Source organism: Lampris incognitus, chromosome 14 (assembly GCF_029633865.1).
Source record: "Lampris incognitus isolate fLamInc1 chromosome 14, fLamInc1.hap2, whole genome shotgun sequence".
NCBI classification, from domain to species: Eukaryota; Metazoa; Chordata; class Actinopteri; order Lampriformes; family Lampridae; genus Lampris; species Lampris incognitus.
In genome coordinates this window covers 38,756,702-38,767,353 of record NC_079224.1, presented here as the reverse complement: position 1 = coordinate 38,767,353, position 10,652 = coordinate 38,756,702, and positions in this window count along the sequence as shown.

Here is a 10,652-nt window from a genome sequence, read left to right as displayed (position 1 = left end):
CTTCTATCACTTTATCTCTCTGCTGCTCTCCCTTCTATCACTTTATCTCTCTGCTGCTCTCCCTTCTATCACTTTATCTCTCTGCTGCTCTCCCTTCTATCACTTTATCTCTCTGCTGCTCTCCCTTCTATCACTTATCTCTCTGCTGCTCTCCCTTCTATCACTTTATCTCTCTGCTGCTCTCCCTTCTATCACTTTATCTCTCTGCTGCTCTCCCTTCTATCACTTTATCTCTCTGCTGCTCTCCCTTCTATCACTTTATCTCTGCTGCTCTCCCTTCTACCGCTTTATCTCTCTGCTGCTCTCCCTTCTACCGCTTTATCTCTCTGCTGCTTTCCCTTCTATCATTTTATCTCTCTGCTGCTCTCCCTTCTATTGCTTTATCTCTCTGTTGCTCTCCCTTCTCTGGCAGGATGTGTTCTAATTGGTTGAGAATTTATGAGGCAACAGTCTCGGCACTGGCAGTCTGTATGGGAGTAAAACTGTAAAAACGCTCCTTAACCTGATGTGATTTGTCAATATAACGTAGTACAAGCCCTGAGACTACGTTGATACGTCAGTGGTTTCGTCGGCCTGAATGGCTAGAAAGTCTGCATTTTTAATCTCATCTACTATGTACTCACGCATGATCCCAAACATACCATCCAGCAGTTCATTCTGAATATTTGATGTACCTTTAAACACGGTTGCCGTTTGCAAATTTTGTTTCAACACACTGTCCAGTTCAGCAGCAAAATTCACTAGTCCGACAAAAATCCCAGGGTTGGCAGTGTCACTGCTCTCATCGTGGCCACGTAATCCAAGTCCATATGCTCCACAAAATGTGACACAGTCAACAATCCTTGGAAGTACAGCTCTACTCCTGTCCACCTCCTCATTGTGTTTAGCAACGCCGATCCTGTAGTTGTCGCTAAATTGGCTAGCAATGTTAGCTCTCCCAAACATGGCTAGTTTCATGGCATTATCCATATGAGCCTTACTGTCTTCATGTTTTTTTCCGGAAAGATACTTAAGATCGCTCACTCCAGTTCCAGTCCAGGCCTTGTCCGATGTGGACGTTGGAAAAAGTAAGCACGGAAAGCAAAAAAACAGCATGCCGCTTGTTACCTCCACAGAGCCATGGTTTCCCTGCATACCAGCTGCTAGCAAAATCCCTGATGTATGATTTGCCAAGATCACCAGAGGGCTGCCGAATGTTGAGGTTCTCAGGCTGATCTGGACCCAACGGCTTCACAATAAGCTTGTCAGACAAACTTCTCCGTTCAAACAAAGAATCAACACTGTTAGGAGCAGGTTGCTCCTCTAGCACATCAGCCATTGTCACATTAGCCACTTTAACAGCTAGCCAACTCCCTGACTTCCTGCTCCACCACTAACAACTACTCGTAGCCCCCCTTCCCATCCACCCCTGTATGCCTGGGTTATGTTTATCTGTCGTCTTGTTTCACCCCGTATATTGTAAAGCGACTTTGAGTATTAGAAAAGCGCTATATACGTTTAATTTATTATTATCATTATTATTATTATTATTATTATCATTATTGTAAAGTGTATTGGGACCATGCTGCATGGTGATTCTGCACTTTAAATAAAATTGACTGATTGATTATTATTACTATGCATACAGTTTTACACAGCGCCATCTACCAAATCGGGCGGGCATCTCTCCGCCCAAGAATCACTCTTTTCGGCGCGCGCTGTCAACTAATCCAATGTGCGATGGCGTGGCTGCATTTAAACTCGCGTGTCTCCCGTCGGGGGGAGAAAAATGCGCCCTTCGGCACACAGACAAAGGTTGCAAGCAATGTTTTCCATCAGTTATCACACTTTTCTATCATAATACATGCTTTATGTAAATATAACAATTTGATTTCATACAAACACGTCACCACAATTTAAAAAATAATTCATTTATTACAATGCTTATTTTCCAATTGGAACTGTAGGTATGGCGGCGCCCTAGCGCCCCTAGTGGACGACAAGCCACTGAACTCAAACTTTGGTTCGGCAGTTGCTCTACTAGGACAGTATCACATTTAGAGCTGTTACTTACGTATGTTCAATCACAATACTTATTTGTGTAAGAAACGGATACATACCAGATATGAAATGTTCTCCGCAAATCTTCGCGTTTGATATTTGCTCTTCTGAGTCCAGCCTCCTGTCCATAAGTTCAGACGGCTTACTGTCACCGAGACCCTGTAGAGAAGAGCCGGCTGGCCCGCTCAGCGTCAGAAAGTTAGAAAGTTTTCAACAGGTGAGCCTTGAATGTCTCGCATCTATCCTGCTGCGAGGGATTTTTGAGGAGGATCACCACTCTGGTTGCTGTTGAACTGCCGAGAGCCGCCGACACCACATAATAGTATTGTAGCGAATTCAGGGGGGGCAGTCCAAAAGACCGTCGCCACAACCGGGACGCGACCCCGGGTCTCCCGCTCCGCAAGCGACAACGTTAACCAGTCGACTAAAGCAGTGGTTCTCAACCTTTTTGGGGTCCTGGACCCCCTGCGTATTTTTGATCTACCCTGAGGAACCCTCCACCTGATCTTGGGGGAGGAGGGTTGCAATTTGATAGAAACAGTAGAAACTGCATTTTAAATTGCATTATATCATTTATTCACTCTTTGGGGCAAAAATAAGAGCTTTCAGTTGTAACTTAGATATAGTTAACAAAACAGGATTCTTATGCAGTAACTTTCAGATATATGTAACAAAACAGAATATGTATTCAGTAACTTTCAGATATATGTAACAACAGAATTTTTGTGCAGTAACTTTTAACAATGCAAACGGGAGCGAGATCTCTTATTAAAATACAATAAATTACACTTGTGAAACAGATGTAATTAGAGAAAAAAGTCCTGTTACCCTTTATAGTTTAGGTAGCTAAAGGTCTCAGTCACATTTGAGTAAAATAATCCTATTTCTATAAATGTCATAGGATCTTTTTTTAAAGATATTTTATTTTTACGGACCCCTTGCAATTACACCACGGACCACTAGGGGTCCACGGACCCCCGGTTGAGAAACACTGGACTAAAGGATCCGACCCGTTTGTCAAGGACCAACGTGTCTACTTATCCATGCACGTTACAGTAATTTGCGGCGTCCGCTGAGGTTTCCCGCAACGGGAACTGCACTTCTGTCTGGGCAAACCACGCCGAGGCTGACGACTCCCCGAACTCCGGCAGCCTGAGAGAAACCGCATCAGTCGTCATGTTCATAAAGAGTTGTCTCTGGAAACGTCCAGCAGACAAACGTCGGGGTCACCAATGTGGAAATTGCAGGAAAGTAAAGACGGACAATTTCTCTCACTGACTACACGAACGCGTTTGTCATTTATTCTTCCGTACAAAATCACATCAACATGCCGCTGCGCCACCCTGTCAACCCAGAACCCTTTCTTCAAGGGCCCTGTCAGGTATCGTAGTAATGACGTAATGAGAAGACGCATTGTATGCCGGGATTTCTTCTGCTGAATAGAGCAAAGAGTTGAATATACGTCTGTGTCACGACTCACGAGTATGATTTAATTCGCTATGTCTATCGGTCTAATTGAATGTATTAAGACAGACAGACACAACACTGGCGACGAGGATAACGACCGTGCTCGTTTAGTTAGATAGATATTCAAGTTTAGTTAGGAAGGATAGAGAAAGTCGGCATTCAGAATTTCGCCCGCTTCGCCGAGCCAGCCACGTTGGGTCCAAGATGGACGAGGTGGCTAACGTCTTTCGAGCGACATGCTGACGGCAAGGGACTCATTATTGAGGACGACTCCACAGATGCTACTAGACAGCGGAGAAGAGCTCTACTGTTACACTTAGCCGGACCAGATGTACAAGACATATTCTCGATTTTACCGAACACAGGTCAGCCAGTGGACTATGCGGCGGCAGTTCGCGCTTTAAATCTCTACTCCGTACGCAGCATATGCCATACAAGCATTCCACAAGCTGTCCTAAAAGCCAGGTGAGACTATACAACAATTTTCCATTCGTTTGCGGCAGGCAGCCAGATCATGAGATCAGAGACGCTGTCCTATGTAGATGTACATCAACACACGTATGTGCGGAGGAAACTGCTAGAAGAAGGGCCAGGCCTAACGCTCACCCGCACGTTACTGTAACCGGTTATTTTCTTGCCCGGTGCGGGATTCGATACGGGGTGTACTGCACCACAAGGCGACGTCACTAACCGCTCGGCTAAAGGGTCAGACCCGTTAGCTAGGGGCTAACGTGTCTTATTAGTAGTTTACATTACAAATAGCCTCACGTTGTGAAAATGTTGAGGAGCAGATGTCAGCCATGTCATGCACGGAGAAGGCGGAGACAGAGACTGTTCGTCGCATTACACAAAATGGAGGGAAATGGGTGAAAAACGCGGCAAGCAAACCAAAGGGAAATGTTAGAATTGTGGACACACAGACCACATGGGCAAGGATCCGAAATGCCCAGTGCGGGGACAAACGTATCACATAAGTGCGGTGGGGAGGATAATTTCTCAAATGTGTACCGCACAAAGGGTAGACCTATAAAGAAACACAGTATGAACAACGTAGAGGGTAAAAATGACTTTGCATTTGTGATTAATGGGAATGAATAGAATAGAATACACTTTATTTCTCTTTGTACATACCTACAATGAAATTTACTCTCTGCGTTTAACCCATCCTAGCTGTGTAGCTAGGAGCAGTGGGCAGCCGCCGTGCAGCGCCTGGGGAATGGTTTACCCTTTCCGGGTATTGGCAGCTGGGTAGACTGTGCCCGGGGATTTGAATTCAGAGTTACCTGCTAGCCTTTGCCTAAACAGGTATCAACCTATAAGGCAGCAGGTGGTTTTGTTGTTAGTGTTTCCTTCTCCTAGCCTTTGCCTAAAGAGGCATCAACCCACAAGGCAGCAGGTGGATTTGAAATCAGAGTTCCCTTCTCCTATCCCAATGTGTTGGCTGGACTGGGGACCATGGGAAGTACCATACATGCTTGCAGGAGTACCAGATCTATCAGTAGGGATGTCATCCTTAGCCAAAGGGACCTTGCTGAGGTAAGGTGCTACCCCTCTACAGCCTGCGGTTGCAGTTTAGCGTCTTACCCAGGACTTAATGACATGACTGGGAGACTTACCTTTTGTGTAGGGGGAGTAAATCTGAAAATGCTGATTGACTGGTGAAACCAGTAAAGTTATTGATGAAAACACATGGGAATGGCTAAAGTTAGAACGCATTAAGTGTCAGTCATATATATCCCTAAGACAGCGAGAAAGTTTTCTTATAATCCGTCTAGCCAACCTCTGTCAGTTAAAGGGGCCTTTACATGTAAGATTACAATAGGTAGCAAAAGTGAGCAGACAGAGTTCATTGTGGTTAAGGGCAATGGGGAGCCGCTACTAGGAAGGGAGACAGCCATGAAATTTGGAGTTTTAAAAATAGGCGCAGATGTCTCAGCTGTGGTAGACATAAGACAGTCACTCGAACAGCAGTATCCAAAGATATTCCAGGGAGTAGGACGGCTGAACACAAAACAGATAAACCTGTACATAGACCCGAAGGTAAAACCTGTGGCCCAGCCGCTGACGCGTATAGCGTTGAACCTAGGGGGGGCAGTAGAGGCCAAAATAAAACAGTTATTGGACATGGACATTATTGAACCGGTAACTGGCCCCACCCCATGGGTAAACCCTGTGGTTATTGTACCAAAATCAGACCATGATCTAAGGTTATGTCTGGACATGAGACATGTAAACCAGGCCATAGTGAGAGAGCGATATCCAATCCCCACTGTGGACGAGATACTTCAAGGGATGAATGGCTTGACAGTGTTTAGTAAGCTAAACCTGAAATGGGGCTATCACCAGCTTGAACTGACCCAAGTCAAGAGAAATCACCACTTTTGCAGTGCATAACGGTGTGTACAGATACAAAAGACTAATATTTGGGGTATCTTCAGCTAGCGAACAGTACCAACACGTAATAGCTAATGCCTTGGCTGGAACTGAAGGTGTTGAAAACATTTCAGACATCATCGCGCACACAGCCAACCGGGAAACACACAACAGATGCTTGCACACTGTCATGGCCAGACTGACAGACTGATGGAAAGGGGACTGACGCTGAACACGGAAAAGTGTCAGTTCAACATGGACAGGTTAATATTCTTGGGAATTTTGTTGTCTGGTGACGGGAGGGCTCTGGAATTCCCAGTCTGCAGTGCCGAAAGCTGAGTTTATCTCAGGCTATGCGTCCTTGCTCTCCCTCAACTTTCTTGCTCTAACTCAGACCTGGATCATGCCAGAAATCACTATCACACCCGCAGCTCTGTCTAATGTGTACTCTTTTTCTCACACTCCCAGAGCTGGGAGGCTGGGTGGTGGTACTGGCCTGCTAATCTTCCTGTAATGGAAATACTCTCTTGTTTCCATTCCACAATTTTCTCCGCCCGCTTTTGAATTTCATGCTGTTACTGTCTCTTATCCAGTCAAACTCACCATCGTGGTTGTGTACCGCCCACCAGGCCCCCTTGGTGAGTTTCTGGAGGAGCTTGACACACTTGTCTCGCACTTCCCTGTTGATGACTCTGCACTTATCCTTCTCGGTGACTTCAACATCCACACTAACAAGCTAGATCCTCTTCTCTCTTTCCTCTCCTCCTTTGACCTTCACCTCTCACCCTCTCCTCCTACCCACAAGGCCGGCAACCAGCTGGCCCTTATCTTTACTAGACACTGTCCTATTTCCAATCTCCCTGTTACTCCCTTCCAGCTCTCTGACCACTATTTCATGTCCTACTCTCTCCCTCTCTTCACCCCCCTCAGCCCCTTCCCCTACCCGCATGGTTTCCACCCGTACACCTCCGCTCTCTCTCTGCCACTGATCTTTCTTCCTCTGCTACCTCTATCCTCCCTACACCTGAATCTTTCTCTCTCCTACCCCTGACACTGCTACTGATCTTCTTCTCTCTACCCTCTCCTCTTCTCTGGACGATCTCTGTCCCCTCGCCTCCAGGCCTGCATGTCCAACTCCACCTGCCCCTTGGCTGACCGACTCAGTACGTACTGACAGACGGAGCCTGAGAATGGCAGAGCGCAAATGGAGAAAAGTCAAACTCCCAGATGACCTTCTCAACTTCCAATCTCTTCTTTCAACTTTCTCCTCCTCCCTTTCTGCTGCTAAGGCTGCCTTCTATCGCTCTAAAATCCTATCCTCTGCCTCTAATCCTAAGAAACTCTTTGAAACCTTCGCTACACTTCTTCAACCCCCATCTCCTCCTCCTACTTCTCCCTGATGACTTCGCTAACTTCTTTAACAAGAAGGTAAATGACATCAGATCCTCCTTTTCTCACCCCCCGGTTAGTGCTGCTTGCACTATCCCACCCTCTGCACCCTCCCTCACCTCTCCACGTCCCACCCTATCCCACCTCACTTCCCTCTCCCCCAATGAGGTTCTAAACCTCATCACATCCAGTCGCCCCACCACATGCTCCCTTAACCCGGTCCCTTCCCCTCTTCTTCAGTCCATAGCACCTGAACTCCTTCCCTATCCAACCCATCTCATCAACACCTCCCTCCAGGCAGGATGTTTTCCATCTGCCTTCAAGACTGCTAGAGTCACCCCCCTTCTCAAGAAACCATCACTTAACCCCTCTGACGTCAAAAATTACAGACCAGTTTCCCTTCTACCCTTTCCATCCAAAACTTTCGAACGTGCTGTCTTTAACCAACTTTCTTTGTACCTCCACCAGAACAACCTCCTGGACCCCAACCAGTCTGGGTTCAGGGTCGGTCACTCAACAGAGACGGCCCTCCTTGCAGTGACAGAATCGCTGCACTCTGCGAGAGCAAACTCTCTCTCCTCTGTTCTGATACTCCTGGACCTGTCAGCTGCGTTTGACACAGTGAACCACCAGATCCTCCTCTCTACCCTCGAGGGGCTGGGTGTCACAGGCTCTGCACTCTCAATGTTTGCAACCTACCTGACGGGTAGCTCCTACAAGGTGACATGGAGGGGATCTGTGTCGGAGCCTTGCAGACTGACTACAGGCGTTCCACAGGGTTTGGTCTGGGTCCTCTCCTTTTCTCCCTGTACACAACACCCCCGGGTTCTGTTATTCGCTCGCATGACTTCTCTTACCATTGTTATGCCGATGACACCCAGCTGATCTTGTCCTTTCCTCCCTCTGACACACAAGTAGAGACACGCATTGCTGCGTGCTTGACTGACATCTTGGAGTGGATGGCGACGCACCACCTGAAGCTCAATCTGGACAAGACAGAGCTGATGTTCCTCCCGGGGAAAGGTTGCCTGCACCGAGACCTGGCCATCACCATTGACAACACCGTGGTGACGCCAACTCGGACTGTGAGGAATCTGGGTGTGATCCTGGACGACCAACTGTCGTTTGCTGAAAACGTTGCATCGGTTGCTCGCTCCTACAGATTTCTCCTCTATAACATCAGGAGGATTCGCCCATTCCTCACCGATGAGATGGCACAGGTGCTCATCCAGGCTCTGGTCATTTTCTCGCTGGACTACGGCAACTCCCTCCTTGCTGGCGCCCCGGCGTCGGCCATCAGACCTCTGGAGCTTGTTCAGAAACCTGCAGCTCGTCTGGTGTTCAACCACACTAAGTTCTCCCACACAACTCCCCTTCTCATGTCCCTACACTGGCTCCCAGTAGCTGCTCGCATCCAGTTTAAGACTGGTGCTAGCCTACAGGGCAGTGAAAAGAACAGCTCCTTCTTATCTCCAGGCCATGGTCAAGCCCTACACCCCCGCCCGACCACTTCACTCTGCTGCCTCAGAACGCCTGGTTGCCCCATCGCTCAGAGGCCCTTGCTGCTGATCAACCCGGTCACAGCTCTTTTCCGTCCTGGCCCCACTGTGGTGGAATGAACTCCCCACTGATGTCAGGACAGCAGAGTTGCTGCCCATCTTTCGGCGCAGGTTGAAAACTCACCTCTTCAAGAACTACTACCCTGTTACTTGTTCTTAGCACTAATTGTATTCACTCATTTAAAAAAAAAACCTCATTCTCGCACTTTTACTTTGGCACTGGTTTTGCTCTTAGATGCTTGTTTAGATGCACTTATGACCTCAGATGACTCGTAGTTCTTCTGATTTCCTACGTTAAATGCACTTATTGTAAGTCGCTTTGGATAAAAGCGTCGGCTAAATGACTGTAAGGTAATGTAATGTAACGTCTGAAAGGGGCATCGAACCAACGGCAGAGAGGGTGCGAGCGGTGGCAGATGCTCTAGAACCAGAGAATTCCGCAAAGGTGAGGAGTTTCTTAGGACTTGTGGGGTATAGTAGCAGATTCATCCCACAATTTGCAGCATCATCAGAGCCACTGCGTCGCTTAACAAGAGAGGACACACCGTTCGTATTTGGATCGCAACAGAGAAGGCCATTCAAGGTGCTTAAGGAGGAGGTGGTTAGAGCTGGCACCTTAGCATAGTTTGATAAGGACGTACCAAGTAAAGTGATAGCGGACGCCAGTCCGGTAGGTTTAGGTGCAGTACTGGTTCAGAACCAACAGGGACAGGAAGTGCCAATATACTATGTGAGTCGTAGTTTAACTGACTGTGAGAGGAAATACTCTCAGGCAGAGCGAGAGAGGCCCTAGCTCTTGTATGGGCTTGCGAGAGACTACACCCATATGTGTATTATTTTATTATTACATCAAAATGTGTGGTTCGATCGGGAATGGTGTGCTATGGCTTTTCTTAGCGATTCGAGTAACCATGGCGACGAAAATCGCAACCCCCCCCCAAAAAAAACTTGAGAAAAATGTCCGATAGGAAAACAATGGGAAGTCGTCGTGAAAATGATCGAACCCACCACTCTTTGGAACCACATTACTTCGTCATAGTTTAACGTAGAAACATGGTTGAAACTTCAAACGGGTCACAAGTCTTCAGATTTTGTTGAGCAAATAAGATATCGCAGTTTAAGTTTAATGTTTTGTTTTTTTTACCGTTTCAGAGTTTATAATGGGTGTGCACTGGGTGGGACCATAGACATATAGGGGTGGAACGTTCAGAGCTAGAATGCGTCACATGACCCACCCTCTAACTACCATCCCCGAACCTTTTCCCAAAACACTTTTAATTCCCACAATTTCCGGCCGTCAGGGACAATTTCTATATCAAAAAGTAGAGATATTTGTACTCTCGCACCCAGTGTGACTCTCATTGTGACATGACTTACGGTTTTTGAATAAACCGCCTCCAAGCTCCGAGTGCTCACCAAAACTCCCATCGACTTCCATGTTAAACCGATGATGCCCGTTTTTAAACTGCGACAGCTCCTATACCGTCCGTAAGTAGTAGGTACACATATCAACACACAGTACACATCAGCGTCTTCACGGAAGCCTTGTGTAACCGGCTATTTTCTTGCCCGGTGCGGGATTCGATACGGGGTGTACTGCACCACAAGGCGACATCACTAACCGCACGGCTAAAGGGTTAGACCCGTTAGCAAGGGGCTAACGTGTCTTATTAGTAGTTTACAGTCGTCACCCTTCCCGGAAGCGCGCTCTCGCGCTTTGTTATTCCCGCGCTCCGAAGAGACTTCTGAGGATCTGCACACTTCCGGATCCCGCCGCTGGCACCAATGTAACCGGTTATTTTCTTGCCCGGTGCGGGATTCGAT